Raw genomic sequence first — 14,271 nt, forward strand, 5'->3', positions numbered from 1 at the left:
ATACATAATACCATTAGAGACATGCACACACACACACACAGGCTGATGTTTAGTCGCATACACATGTCCCATTTGTTCAAAGACAGAAAACAAAACACAGCTCTATATATGATGTGGAATTTTCTATAAATTTTTGATTAGAATAATAAATGCAGCACTAGGAGGAGAAAATGAAGTGAAAGTACATCCTGAATAAAAACCAGAGCCACCCTGTGTTGGAATCTAACCGTCTCTTTCTGTCTTATAGGGGAGACCAGAGAGCAGGACAATCAGGACAAGAGGAAGAGAGAGGAGGAAAAGAGTGGTCAGACTAATTATTATGTACATTTCTCCTGAAATGTGACAAGGTTTTTTTAGGGGGGATATTTCTTTCAAAATGTTTTAATTTTAGTTCTTTGTATACTACGGCCTATACTGTCATAGAGTTTCATATTTTCTCACGGCTAAATATTGCCCAGCTCTCGGCCGGCGTTGTGCTGATGCAGGAGGATGGACAGAAAGAGACAGGGGACCACCAGTTTGACTGCTACACTTTCTCTCCATATTCAACCTTTGTTACTTTGCTTTGCTGTCAAACTGTCAGCATCAGCCTACACAGTGCCACCCAGTGTTCAACCATGGGGCTTTATTCACAGCACAGGAGATCAGATACACACATTAGATAAACAAAGGTAATTGTGCATCACAGTGTCATTGGTATACAAAGTATTATCATCATTTATTTTAGGAAGAAGCAGCCATGCTACTTTAATACAAATTTCAATTCTGCATTTGTTTACTATTATCAAAAATAAAAACTTAATATGTATAATAGCCCCAGTGACTAATAAACTACTCTTTATATTATTTAAAGATAACATGTTGTAGTTTTATAAAAACAGACAGTAGTTGTATTTTCAGCAATGAATGTTTTATAAACAGATCATATGTGTTGTGTGTAGAGTACTAACTATAACTGCTTAAAATACAAGAGTAGTGTACTTTGTTTGTGTACTGTAATGTACTTTACTTGTGCTTTACTTTCAACAACTGGTAATTTTGCATGTTGTTCCTGTTTCTTGAAGCAAAGAAAGAGAAAAGAGACTAGAAAAGAAAAAGCAATGATATAAAGTGGAGGTCTTTGAATTAACATTAACATTTACAAATATAATATAAAATCATGCTAACAAAAATAAGAGCAAAAAGGCATATTTTATTATTCATATTAGGGTTGTCCTACCAAAATTAAAAATGTCAATCACTCCAAATGAATGTGTGTTTATACCACAAGAAGGTGAAATCCAAAACTAAGATAGTTTCCTGTATAAACTAAATAACTTACATCATATTTATGTACATAATAATAAAGCAGGAGTTAAAGGAAAATGATCTAATAGGCTGAGAAGTGCACAGACCTTTTTATGTATATAGTGTGAATAGCTTCTTTATACCATTGTATTGTCTGGAGGTGGAATTTAATTATTGGTTAATGATGGCTTTTAATTGATTATGTAATACAGCTAATGGAACATCCATCACTACACTAGCACTTATAATAATATTTATCATAATGTCATGGAAAAACGAGCGTGTTTGACTTATTTTAACTGACAGTGTTACCTGTGTTACACTGTCACATGGTGATATTGTGTTTGCCAGCAGGGAGACTGGCCGCACTAATGAGTAAAGGCAGAGTAATTTGCCTGCAGACATGTTCCAGAGCAAAAAAAAAAAAAAACTCCCCTGGTGCTTTGCTCAACCTGCTGCTCCCAGGTGGCTGCAATGCTTGAATGCCCCTTTTACCTGCTTCAAACTACATGGCCAGAGGAGAAAAAAGGAAAAGGGAATAATTAAAAAAGGAAAAAAAAAAAAACACGTCATAACAGGAAACAGGAACAGGAAAGAGACTTGGCGGACTCTGCAGAGACCAGGTGCAGACTCTGGCTCGACTCCCCCCTTTCTGCTCTCTGCCTTGTACAGGCAGGAGGGTGGCTACTGGTAGCGGAGGTCTTTTCATCGCCAAGCTTCTTTATCAAACCCCTGGGTCTAGTTTGTTCTCCTGTTGCTGCTGCTTGGTGGGTTGCCGTTATAAATTAGACTGCAGGAGATGTGGGGAGCTCCCTGGCGGATCCCTGCCTTCACACAGAAGGTCAAATGAAATATCAGCTACACCGTTGCTTTTTTAAATTACAAGAAGCCAGCTCGTAAAAGCAGCCTCTTGGGCCAGGGTGGTACAATTTTCTCTAAACTCCCTTGCCGCTTGCTGTACGTCTTTTCCAAGTTACTTTGCTCTGGGATCCTTAATCACAATGTTGAAGGGAAAAAGATGGTCTGTGTAACAGCTCCCTCAGTTTATTTAACACCTTCAAAGGAGACACAGTCGCTAATGATCCCTTGCAAGATATATTGTCTTCATCCTTTCCGAGCTTACTCCTGGAAATTTACTGCTCGAGTTCACTTTGTGTGCAGCGAAGGGAACAAATTAATTTACAGTCACACTGACTAGTTTAGAACATGATGACGTTCGGGGGAAAGAATTACTTTCAGCTTGTCCCTGAAAGCCGCACAGTAAAACAGCGTGAAAGGGATGAAATTAGATACTAAAATTGCAATTTCCAAAAATCGCCAACATCCACATTAAGAGTATTAGCTATGACAAACAAGCACAATCGGTTTTTTGCATGAGCAGATGAGAAGACCTTTGTTTTTGCTTATTTTTGTTGAAGCGGTTGTCGGCTACGTTCGTCATTCAGAGTCCCTGTGGCCTCCTGGGTGGTCGCGCCGTGTGCCAAAGATGCCCCTGCTATGTTTAATCGCTGACATTTATTTGTTTGCTTTTTGAATGAATATGCAAGCTGGAAAACACCTATTACATCTAGTGTGTCCTCTTCACAGGGGGCCGTTCATTCTGCCAGACTGTGGTTGGTCAGGTCCAGACACCGCCGCCTGGCAACCTCGCCTTTTAGCCCCTGCTCACTACCAGCCAGTGTCCAGATCAGACCTGGCGACTGTTGGCACAGCGAAGATTGGCGCAAAGCAGAGCTGGAATCACAACAGCAAATGGAACCTAGAACTAAGTTGAGGTTTATATCAACATTTTCAAAATCCCCAAAACTTAAACTCTCAATGAACCACCACCATCAGACGTGGGCAGCGATGCCTTTAAATATTTACTTTTTTTATTTGCACATTTGTTGTTGTCTTTCATAACAGTTCCAGCGTCCGTGTGCTTGTTTGTATATGCATGTGTGCTTTTTTCATTCCTCCTCCGTAGCATCCACTTGGCTTTTAAGAGCCGGCCTCACCTCATCTGGCAGCCATTACCTGCACACATGCTCCTGTCTGAAGGTTGATCTGCCGGGTTAAACAAATCCAGGCGGTGCAGTGCGGCCCGCCAGGAATCAGCTCCATACATCAGCTGTAGAACAGCCAACATGACAGGGTTAGAGCTGGCTACCGTTAGCCGCGTACTATCACTGATCTCCCAACGCCAAATATGCTCGAAAACGACAAACTCACTTTGGTTCAGGTGCTGGACGTGGCAATCAAATATACTGAGATGTGCGGCCTCTACTGAGGGGCTTTAGAGGAGGGTAAGGCTCCTGAGTTTCCCTCTGGAAAGATGTGACACGGATCATTTCTTATGTACCAAGTTCCAAACTAAACAGTCACAGGCATATAGTCTTGGTATTGAATGTGGAATTTGGTAATTATCTGCAGCAATAAGCTTTATCCAGCATTTCAGTGTGAGACGGGGCATAAATGCATAACTGTCTCTCAGCGGGGATGGCACGACATTGACAATTCGACCAAGTTTGCGGAGTCTGATTCGATTCCGCTCCCAATCAAAAGCGCTTGAGATTCCATTTATGTTTATTACATTTCCTGTTTCTCACTTCATCACGTCGGAATTGAAACTGACAGGGTAATTATCATTTCATCCTAAATTGATCCCAAGCCATGTGGGCTGGCTCCAAACGCAGAGACACGAGAGGGGGAAAAAGAGAGACGGAGGAGGAAAAAAAACACATTTTGGGAGCATTTGGCGATGGTTCAGTCATCTGCAAGACGTATCGCTTGAAGGGTGGGGAAGGATGGAGAGAGGGAGAGAAGCAGAGAGAGAGAAAAAAGGAAGGGGAGACTTTTGGAGATTGCGTTGCGGGTGTTCCCTTGATGTCCCCCTGACAGGAACCAGATTGGGAGCCGCGCGGCGTCGGCGCTTTGGCTTTTTATTCGTCTGGCTCCACCGGGTTTTTCCTGGCCTGAGCAGGCCGGGTTGTGAGACGCTGTGGCCCGATCGTGGAGCCAGCCTGTAGTTTAAGTGAGAATAACAAATGCTAGAAAAAATAATGGGCCTACAAAAAGAAAAAGAGAGGAGCAGCACAATTCGACTATTGTTCATGGTAGCTGGGCAGAAAGAGCAGTCTTTGGGACATTTTACTGGCTCTAATAAAGAGTGTGTGGTCCCTGTTGTGGAGAGCCCTGCCAGACTGACAGATACGCTCTACAGTTGTATTGGATGGTTCCGTATCATGTATTTTCAGTTGTGTTACTTGGCATCTCTCAGACGAGTCCTGTCATTCATCATGCGTTTTGCTGAGCTGAGAGTAGTGGTCCGAGTTGCTTATGATGGCACAGTGTGTAATATGTTGAATAAGTAGTCATAAAGGCGCTTGCGGAGGGTGGCAAACTGGGAGAATTCACCTCCGTCTCTAAGAACTCACACATGAAATGACAAAATCCTCCGATCTGACTGACATGTTTTCACTTAAAGCAACAGTATATGAGCAGAAACAATATTTGCACATGTCAGTGAGAAATGAAGTTGCAAGTTATTTCAAGTAGAGAGACAAAAAGTATTCTGAATTAAAGGTTTTACTGATTATATGTAATATGTTGGTCCACCCTATGGGGTATGCAGTGTATGTCTTTGTGAAGGTTATGAATAGAGAAAGTCAGAGGAATAATATAAGATCTTTGTATGTTTTCATGGAATTAAACAAATTCATTTCCTTCGTCAAATAAGTGCAAAGAAGGAAGAGTGAAAATAGTATTTGAGATTATTGTTGAATAATTTTCAGCGTTAATTCTGCCACACACCCACACACACTACACACACTACACACACACACCCACACACACGTCCCTGGCTTCTACTGTGTGGGGTACAGAAACACAGTTCGGTCTGTGCTTAATCAGCTCTGTTTTTAAGTGTTCGCTGCTTGGTTTTCCAGCGCAGCCCCTGTGAAAGAAAAACGTCTGGTCGTGGGTGGCTTCGCTGGGTCACTGAGCCCACAGAGTAGAGCATTTCATAAGAAAGAGCCCACTTAATTCTGAGCCATACATCGCATTAGCTGATTTACATGTGGACAGCTATCATTTTGTCAGGAGTTTGACATTGATAAATGAGGTGTTTTACCTAATAGGTAATAAAAACAAATTACAGGTCTTAAGAGAAAGGATGTTCTTCATTTGGCTCTGTTTTCTGTCTCTTGGAGGGCAAGGGCCAGATTGTTTCCATATGATTGTAGCCTTCATTTGTTAAAACTAGAGACTAGAGTTAATAACGGCTTTTTCTGATGACCGATCCATATTTCACCTTAAAGAGGAAAAAATAGTCGAAGCGACTGCACATGAAGGCTAACTTACTGTTTTTATCTAAATGGAGCAGAATTGTAAGTCAAATATTATTAGTAAGTATTTTAATGTCATTTAGTGTTATTTCACTCTCTGTGATTCTCTTTCTCCAAATAGCTTTTTACATTGTTATGACAAATTAATCTTTTTTAATTACAGGAAACTATCATCTCTTACTACCACTATAAAATGTGAAATGAACACATTACTGATATTTATATCTCTCTGGCTCTATGTTGAGAGCAATAAACATTTCTCTGATTACAAATAATACCGTGCTTAAAAAACTGATGTTTTCACTGTGAGACTGTTAATTATGGAGGGCATAAATGCCTCATTGCAGTGATTATGTGGCGGCCGCCCTCGTTCATGATCCATCATATACCTAAAATTAAATTAGTAAAACCATAAACAATCTACTTATGGTCAGCAGGGATTCACAGGGGTTTTCTCAGAGGGTGAAATGCTGACATACATCGTGAGATGACAAATGAATGTCCAGAGATAGGAACAAATCAGTGCTCGGACCATGGAGGATTTTTTTCCAAAGAGAAAATATTAGCCCAAACAGTACTTAGTAGGTGAGGGTGTGTTATTCTTTACCGGTTTGAATCACTACTGGACTCTGCGGGTCCCACAGAGCTCGTATATAAGCCCTCTCAAGTTCCTTCAGCTAGGCGTGAAAAGGCTTCCCTTCTGGTGTAATGCCTGACAGAGGACAAGTCTGCCTCTATTCCCCCCATCTCAGCGCCGTCAAACACAAGCTGAGAGGATAAGGCAGCCACATCCACAGTTTTCCACGATCCTAAAAGATTCTGACATTGTGGAAGTTGTTCAGTCAGGTGTGATTCCTGTCTGACAGGTGGCAATAAATCAGCATGTTGCACTAAATGACATCAAACATACTTGAATATTGTATCAAAAACTCCCCTCAGGTGCAGGTACAGTTTGATATGAAATAAATACACTGAATGTCTTCCATGCTCTCAAATTGAAAGTCCATATGTGCATGTTGAGTTTGAGAGGCCGGAGACGTCGCTTTTTAACCCTGAAATTAGAGAGTTATGTTTTGTCAGAATCCTGCAATCATCATATAGAGAAACAAAGACGATACTTTCCCTGCGAATTGAATTTTGCCGTTCCGGCTTGCTTGTAAATGATGCAGGCATCCATAATGACTGTACAGTCAGACCGAGGTAATTTTAAGTGCCACGTCCAATCAGCACTATCACCACAAAGCATCACAGCTCGGAGCGCCGTCGTTCTCTGCGCAGGGCCCTCAACTGAGGTGACACCCCATTGCTGAAACCAAGTCAAAGTTACCGATACAGAGCAAAAATAAAGGGTGAGGAAAGAGGAGGGGGCAAGACGGATCAGGGGCGTGCGGAGGTGGTGGGGGGGTGAAAGAGTCTTGGATCCTGTGGTAAGTGCCAGAGGGACACATTTTGTTGGAACACTGGGTGTGCTGAGTGATGGGAGAACGGCAACAGCAGTGTTTAGAAACACCAGTCGGCCAGTCTATTGCCTAGGAGCCTGGGTGTCTGCGCTGAGCTCTCCCCCCCACCACTCTAAGTAGGATGGTACATGCAGCCTCACTGCATACCGCTCCTGCACGCCGCTAAAATTAGCCCCCCTGGAACCAGATGGAATTCTAAACAGAATAAACTTTTCTTGACTTGATTATATTGAGCCTTTCCAAGCTCCGACATTAAAAAGAAAAGAGAGAAGGCAAAGAACGAGGGGGAACCTTAGAAGCTAATTGCCCTGGGTCTGGCGTGCACATTGGGCATTGTGTTGAGTCGAGACACTGTAGTAATGCCAGAGCCTTTTCCCCAGGCCGTGTCTCCCAAAGGGGGAACTGTCACATCTTCCATGCGTTTGCGGTGGGCCTGCAGCTCCACACGGACTGCATGTGAAGCCGCTAATTAAAAGCAAGCGATCTGTAACTGTCTGGCTCATGAGTCCGTGCTCATCCATGTGGCCCCCACATCGGCTTCCATAGACCCCCTGGCCCCTGACATTGGGTGCTAGGCCACTGCATGGGAGTGATTTTAAGAAAAAAAAGATACATGACTCCATTATGAAGCAGCACTGGTAGTGGTGCAGTGCATTTATGATGTTCAATTAAAATGATTTTTTTTTAAGTCACTGAATACTTAAGTTGGAATATAAAACATTTAATAGATTGAATTAAGAGATACTACATCTTGTTTGAAGCAAAGTCATGTCACTCTACCCTTTTTTATCGTATACCATCATATTGTGATGGAAAAATAGAGACATTATATTAGATTGTTTTTAAATTAACATTTTATTTTCAGATATTCTTTAAGATTTCAGGTGACATCTATTGTTACCATGGCGAGGTTTAATACAACAGCAAACACTTGCTGAGCAACAGCAGAGCAACTGGTGTATCTGCTTAGACCGCAAACAAACAAAGTCACATTTGAACAAAAACGTCGGTCACTGAAGTCTGCAGTTGTTGCTTGCAGCTCTGAGCTCACTCTGGCTGCTTTTTCTTATTCCATTACTCCCTTGTAAAAAGAAAAAAGTTAAATGGAGCCAATGACAATAAATGCCCCAATAAAACTTTTGATAATCGATTACGGTCAGTGCAAACCTATGTGCATCACATTTCCTGTTACCTCTGCACAATTAAAGTAATTCTTTATTTCACCAGCTGAACATATTTAATGTGGAGTTGCAGTAACTTTATACAGCTCTGATAATACAGCTGTGGGAGAGGGAACACTGAACAGGGAGGCTGATATCAACTGGATACAATTAAAAACAGCGATGCTGGATTATATCCTGACAGTCACATGAAGGAAATTTAAATTCAGTGTGGGAATACTTACTCACTTAAAATGACAACTATAAAGTGTAATTACACATTGTAAATACATTGAAGGAACCTGACCATGAATAGTATAAAAAAATGGGGTTTGAGTTGATTGAAGATTTAAACTCAAAGGAAAGTCTTTAAATGGTCAAAATATAAGTACTGTTTGTGACTTTTACACAATACCAGTATAATAACATAAGCAGCCAATTCATGGGAGATTTAAAGGGGCTTTAAAGAAAATAACAACAATAGCTGTGGAGTAACAGATAAGTGTAAACAAAGGAACCTATAGACCACTTAGAGAAGGCTACAATAAAAATTCCTATAACAAAACAGCCCATGGTTGGTAGACAAGAGGACTCTGACTAGCTCCAAACAGTGACTTTGATTACCGAGATTTGTTTGTTTCAACAAAATGACAGCTAAAACCCCAAGTCCTTCTCTAAACCAAAGTCTCACTACACTCCAAACTGGGCCCAGTGGTTGCCCACCTACAGAACAGTGAAAAAAACTAAGACTAGGGGGAAAACCCCTTTGTATCAAAGGCTATCTGCTGGTGACTCCCTGGCTGGTGTTTATCGAACACTGATTTTAATGCTCCATTTTTATCATGGCGACTTAGCATTGTTTAGTAATCAGTCAAACCGAGACTTCCCCTTGTCCGTGCCGAGTGTAAACACTTGTCTTCTCAGAACAGATTCATTTGGATAAAGAAAGGACAGAAATGTCTCTGTGAATGTGATGCTAAGTTTTTTTTTGTTGTTGTATTGTTTGCTAAAGCAGAAGCGCATGATGCAATGCCAGTGTTTACATGGGGAAAAAGCAGTAATTGTAGTATCAGTCCCATGTGAGCCATGGCAGTACGACCACCATGAATCAGCTTTTTTTCTCCCTGAAATCCGTCCCATCCCATCATAATTTTACCTACCATTCTCTCTGGCATTAGCTCCCTGCCAACAATTTTATATGATCCATTTTTTCTTCTTAATAACCACAGTTTGCTTTGATTACCTTTGAATGGATGGCGCGGTAGTTAGCACTGTAGCCTCACCCAGTTTGAATCCCAGTTCGGCCTTGGGCTTTCTGTGGGGAGTTTGCATGTTCTCCCTGTGTCTGCATGGGTGTTCTCTGGGTACTCTCACTTTCTCCCACAGTCCAATGACATGCGGAATGGGGTTAGGTTAATTAGAGACTCAAAATTGACTGTAGGTGTAAACGTGAGTGTGAATGGTTTATTGTCTCTGTAGCTTTGCACTGGGATAGACTGGCTACCTGTCAGAGTGTACCCTGTGATGGGATTAGCTTCAGCTCCCCCCACAACCTTGGTGGTTGGATGGATGGTTGGTTGGTTGGTTGGATGGATGTATGGATGGATGAATGGATGGATGGGTGGGTGGATGGGTGGGTGGTTGGATGGATGGATGGATGGTCTGTTGGTTGGTTGGAGGGATGGTTGGTTGGATAGTTGAATGGATGGATCTATTGGTTGGATGGATGGTTGGACAGATGGTTGGTTGGATGGATGGATGGATGGATGGATGGATGGATGGATGGATGGATGGATGGTTGGGTGGTTAGTTGGATGGATAGATGGATGGATGCTTGGTTGGATAGTATATAACATGGTTGGTTGGATGGTGAGACACTGAGCGGTGCAGGAGCAGCTCATTTAAGCGGGGCCTGAAGAGTTTCCTCGACAGTAGGAAGTACAACCTTTTAGGGGGAGGTTGGGTGGGTGGGAGTGGATGGAAGTAAAGCGAGGGAGTGAGCGACCCAGACGGTGTCTTGGCTGGGGTCAGGTGTAAACACATGCACAGCTGGCAGACAGATGTGCTCAGACAAGAGCCAGTGACCATGTCTATGTTTCCTTCCTCTCTATTCACCTGATGTTCGGCTAGTTCAGCAATAAGAAACAAAGAGTAAGCATACACATATAAAATGGTGTGCAGACGGGCTTAAAATACACACAAGGGCCTTGCAATGCAGACAGCAAGAAAAAATACAGAGGGGGGGGACAAAGAAATCAAAAGCTCTGGTTACTCCAGAAGTGGCCTCTGCTCCTCTGTTACTTAGCTAGTCGAACGAGTGTGTGGTCGATGAGAGAGCAAGTATAACATTTCCCATTTTCTACTTTACTGGAGTGGTCTGGGAGAGTCATCGGATGGGATTTTAAAAAGATTTCTCTGTGTGCTGACGTCCATGAACGCACCATGATTACATTCCTTTCACCCAGCGCTTTCTCTTTTTTTCCTGCCTTTATTCAGCATGTGCCAGGCCAAAAAGGACGGACAATTTTGTGCATTTCTGTGGATTTTCTGAGATCTCTAATCAAACTGTTCAAACAAATGATGTCATGATGTAATGGACTGGAGAGATGCAGGCAACAGCAAAACAATCTCTCCTCTGCCGAGAGTGCAATAACCAAAAGTTTACACCCTGGCAAACACTTTAAATATTTACCAGCCTTAGTAAAACAGTCTGGGATTATCCTGTTGTGTTATAAAACCGGGAAAAGATTCTCATACTTTCCATATTTTCGAGTGATTCCATCAGGCTGAAAACACGGAGGGGGATCAGATTGAAATCTCTTTGTACATAAACTACCCATTGACTCACTGTCTTCCTGTCGGAAGGAGCAATTAGCTCTCAGAGACAAAGATCTCAGACATGTTAAATGGCTGAAAATAAATAAATGTGGGTATTTGCCGTTAGACTTTAGGCCCTGTTTCAATTAGAGCAGTGGCCGTGGTCTGTGTCTCTCACTGAGCTGCTGGCTCCATCGAGCTCTGCTACTTTGGGGACTTTTTAATTGCTATGACTTAGCTGAGAGGGAAACAGAGAGGGGAAATGTACTGTATTCATCTTGGCCTCCCACTATGCTTCACTCATAAAGGCCTGGGGTGATTTGTCTCTTTAATGCGGACCGCTGTACAGTGAAGTATAGTGCTGCTCAGACAATGCATTCATTCTTCCCATCATGAATAGAGATTTTCTTCCACAGGTCTTTTTTCCCCCCTCTTTGCAGTGGATTGATTTATGTGACATAATTTATTATGACCAGCTACCCAAGCTCCTTCAATTTCTGGAGGTAAAATGATCTAGAGATTTGCTAAAATCACAACACCTTCAATTTAAAAGCTTTTGACAAAGTCTGCACTTGATATTCATCATTAGATTAGTGGTTGGCATCTGTTGAGCCTTATATAACTGATAAAAGTAGTCTGTGGCTCTTATTTTAAGGATTGCATTCCTTTTCAAACATTCCACACAATCTGCTGAAGTTGGTGATACTTTCGATGGAGCGTAAGATTTCAAACTCTCGTCTTTTCTTTTTTTTTTTTTGGTTTTTCCATATCCAGCTGATGGCAGCCATGTCAACTATCAAAAAGCAGCGTCTGCTTCCTGAGATGACTGATGAGTGATGGTAGCCAGATCTGTGCGTGTGCGCTCTCCTTCTCGGGATCCAGGCATGTGGGTCAGAGAGAGAGAGAGAGGGAGACCAGATACACACCTCCTGATCTCTGCTGTCAGATCAACACTTTCTGTCAGCATCTCTCTGTCTCTCTCTCTCTCTCTCTCTGTGTGCCGCTCTCACACTCTCTATCCATCCTGTCTATTCACTGTCCTCAGGCATTCCATCAATCATCCTCGTTCTGAGCTGCACAACCCCAGAATTCTCCTTGTGTGAATGTTTAAAGGTCTCTTTGTCCCTTTGCGAGTGGTGGCGACGCAAATTCTCTTTCAGATGTGATAATATGATGACGGTTACGCTATTTTCAGGGATGCCGCGCTCTCTTCTCGCGACTCTCAACACCCATAATAAGCAGCGTGTGCCTTCCGCTGGGACGGTTATACCTTTCACCCTTCCCTCGCTCCGTGAATTGCGTGATTACACGCAGACAGATGGTTTGAGTTTGAGCCCTGCCGCCACGCGCTAATATCAGACATGCTTCGAATTTATCTCACATCTTAATGGACGACATTGCAGACAGGCAGTGTGCAGACTGCAGAACCGCTCCTCTCACCCTATGTTTATTACCCTATTTATTTGACTGGATCCAAGGAATGGGGCAAATTGGTCCCTGTGAGAAAGAAAGCAAGAAAGTGAGAGGGGTAAAAGCTCCATGATGAAAATACGTGTATTTGACTGTTGGGCCATGAGAGCTGTCTGATGCTTGTCTTTGTGATAATAAACCTCATTGTGAATCAGTCAAACCATTCTCTTCCATCTCCTCTTGGATGGCATATGCCTCTCCCTAAGGTTCTGAAGTCTCTTCATGCCTCTGGCTATTTCGGATCAAAGTATTTTTTAACAGGCAAATGGTGATTAATGATTTTCGACATCCTCCGGCTTCTGTCAGAGAACATCTTCACACATTGTCTTGAGCTCAAAGGCCCCAGGAACACAGTGAGATACTTGTGGTCATTTTTATTTTTATGCAAGGCCTCTGCAGTAGTTGCGGTATCGTATTTCACTACAGTGGCCCACTCACTTACTGAAAGATAAACTCCTTTTGTTGATGCAAAGTGGTTTGCTTACGCTTCATCAACTGGTCGGTCGGTCAAGCGGCAGTTTTTGGAGGGAGAGGCGCGGGCGAACAGCTCAGCAGAAGTGGCAGGGGGAACAAAGACTGGTTTATGGCGTGTGGCCATCAGACAGGCTACATCAACACTGTTCGTCAGGGCCCAAGAATAGTGTGGAGGGCTGAGTCAGCCTAGCTGCAGCTACCCACAGCAAGAGGAAGAGAGGCAGAAAATGTGTGTAAACTTGCGAGAAAGCCAGATGCAAAGGGAGCGGAGAGAGGGAAAAAAAGGGGGGAGAAAGAAAACAACCCAAGGTTCTTGTTAAAACGAGATTGTTAAGGATTCCTGCTGTGGGATTTACTCTTTAGCCATTCACCATTTGACTCCACGACTCCACTCTTGACCTCGTAGCACACAAACACGAATGGGGAACTTGGCCTCCGTAATGGCCCTGTTTACTGGAAATGCTGCTCACCAGGGACAATAAAGACTTATGATGCATACAAGGCTGCTGCCGACGGTTCCTGTTGTGGCCCAATGTAACTCCCATACACACATGCAACGGTAAACACACATACAGGAAAAAAAGGAGTGACGGTAAACAACAAACACGTCGTACTACATTGAAGGGCTGATTCATTTTAAGGTAAACCATGGATAATATGCAAAGGGCTCAATTAAAACCCTACATTAAACATTGAGGAGATTAATTAGATTAGGTGAGCACATTTGGAAAGATTACAGCAGATTAAAGTGACATAAAGCATCAACATGCAAACACATAATTTATGGAGCTACTGTTTATAGCAACAGGGCCCAGTGTTGTCATCGACCTAACACTTGGGGTGTTGTGTGGTGGAGGGACGAGCTGTTTATTTTGTTTATCGCTCTACTCTATCGCCTGCATGTGGCGTGCGTGTGTGCGTGTGTGTGTGTGTGTGTGTGTGCGCACATGCATTTTCATTTGGAAGTGATCTCCTGTGTTTTCCTGTTGCAGAGCACAGAAGCGTGTGGTGTGGAAGCTCAAAGCTCTCGCCCACATCAAGAGAAACCATCCGGCCTTACAGCCACAAGCCCTCCCTCTCCTCCCCCCTCTCAGCCGTAATAACAGAGCCATCAAATAGCCATATTTATAATCTCTGAACGGGCCAATTTTAAAGTGGTCAACTCCAGAGGTATAGGAATTGTTGAGAGCAATTTGCGGTTTTCATTCTTAAAGAGGCACCATCCCAGTGGCAAATGAAATAAAGTCGGTTTCCTTTTTTCCCCCATTTGTCAATATG

General features: G+C 42.8%; 1 long non-coding RNA gene across 1 annotated transcript in view; it reads right to left on the bottom strand.

Annotated features, from left to right (window-relative positions):
• Window positions 1-2,999: 2,999 nt before the first annotated feature.
• The window catches only part of LOC138405659 (uncharacterized), a 36,852-nt gene continuing 25,580 nt past the window's right edge, over window positions 3,000-14,271 (bottom strand). The window contains exons 4-5 of the long non-coding RNA XR_011239457.1: window positions 3,499-3,593; window positions 3,000-3,397 (exon numbers count right to left, since the gene is read on the bottom strand). This is a non-coding gene — a long non-coding RNA (uncharacterized lncRNA). The remainder of the gene's footprint in view (window positions 3,398-3,498; window positions 3,594-14,271) is intronic.

Source organism: Paralichthys olivaceus, chromosome 19 (assembly GCF_024713975.1).
Source record: "Paralichthys olivaceus isolate ysfri-2021 chromosome 19, ASM2471397v2, whole genome shotgun sequence".
NCBI classification, from domain to species: Eukaryota; Metazoa; Chordata; class Actinopteri; order Pleuronectiformes; family Paralichthyidae; genus Paralichthys; species Paralichthys olivaceus.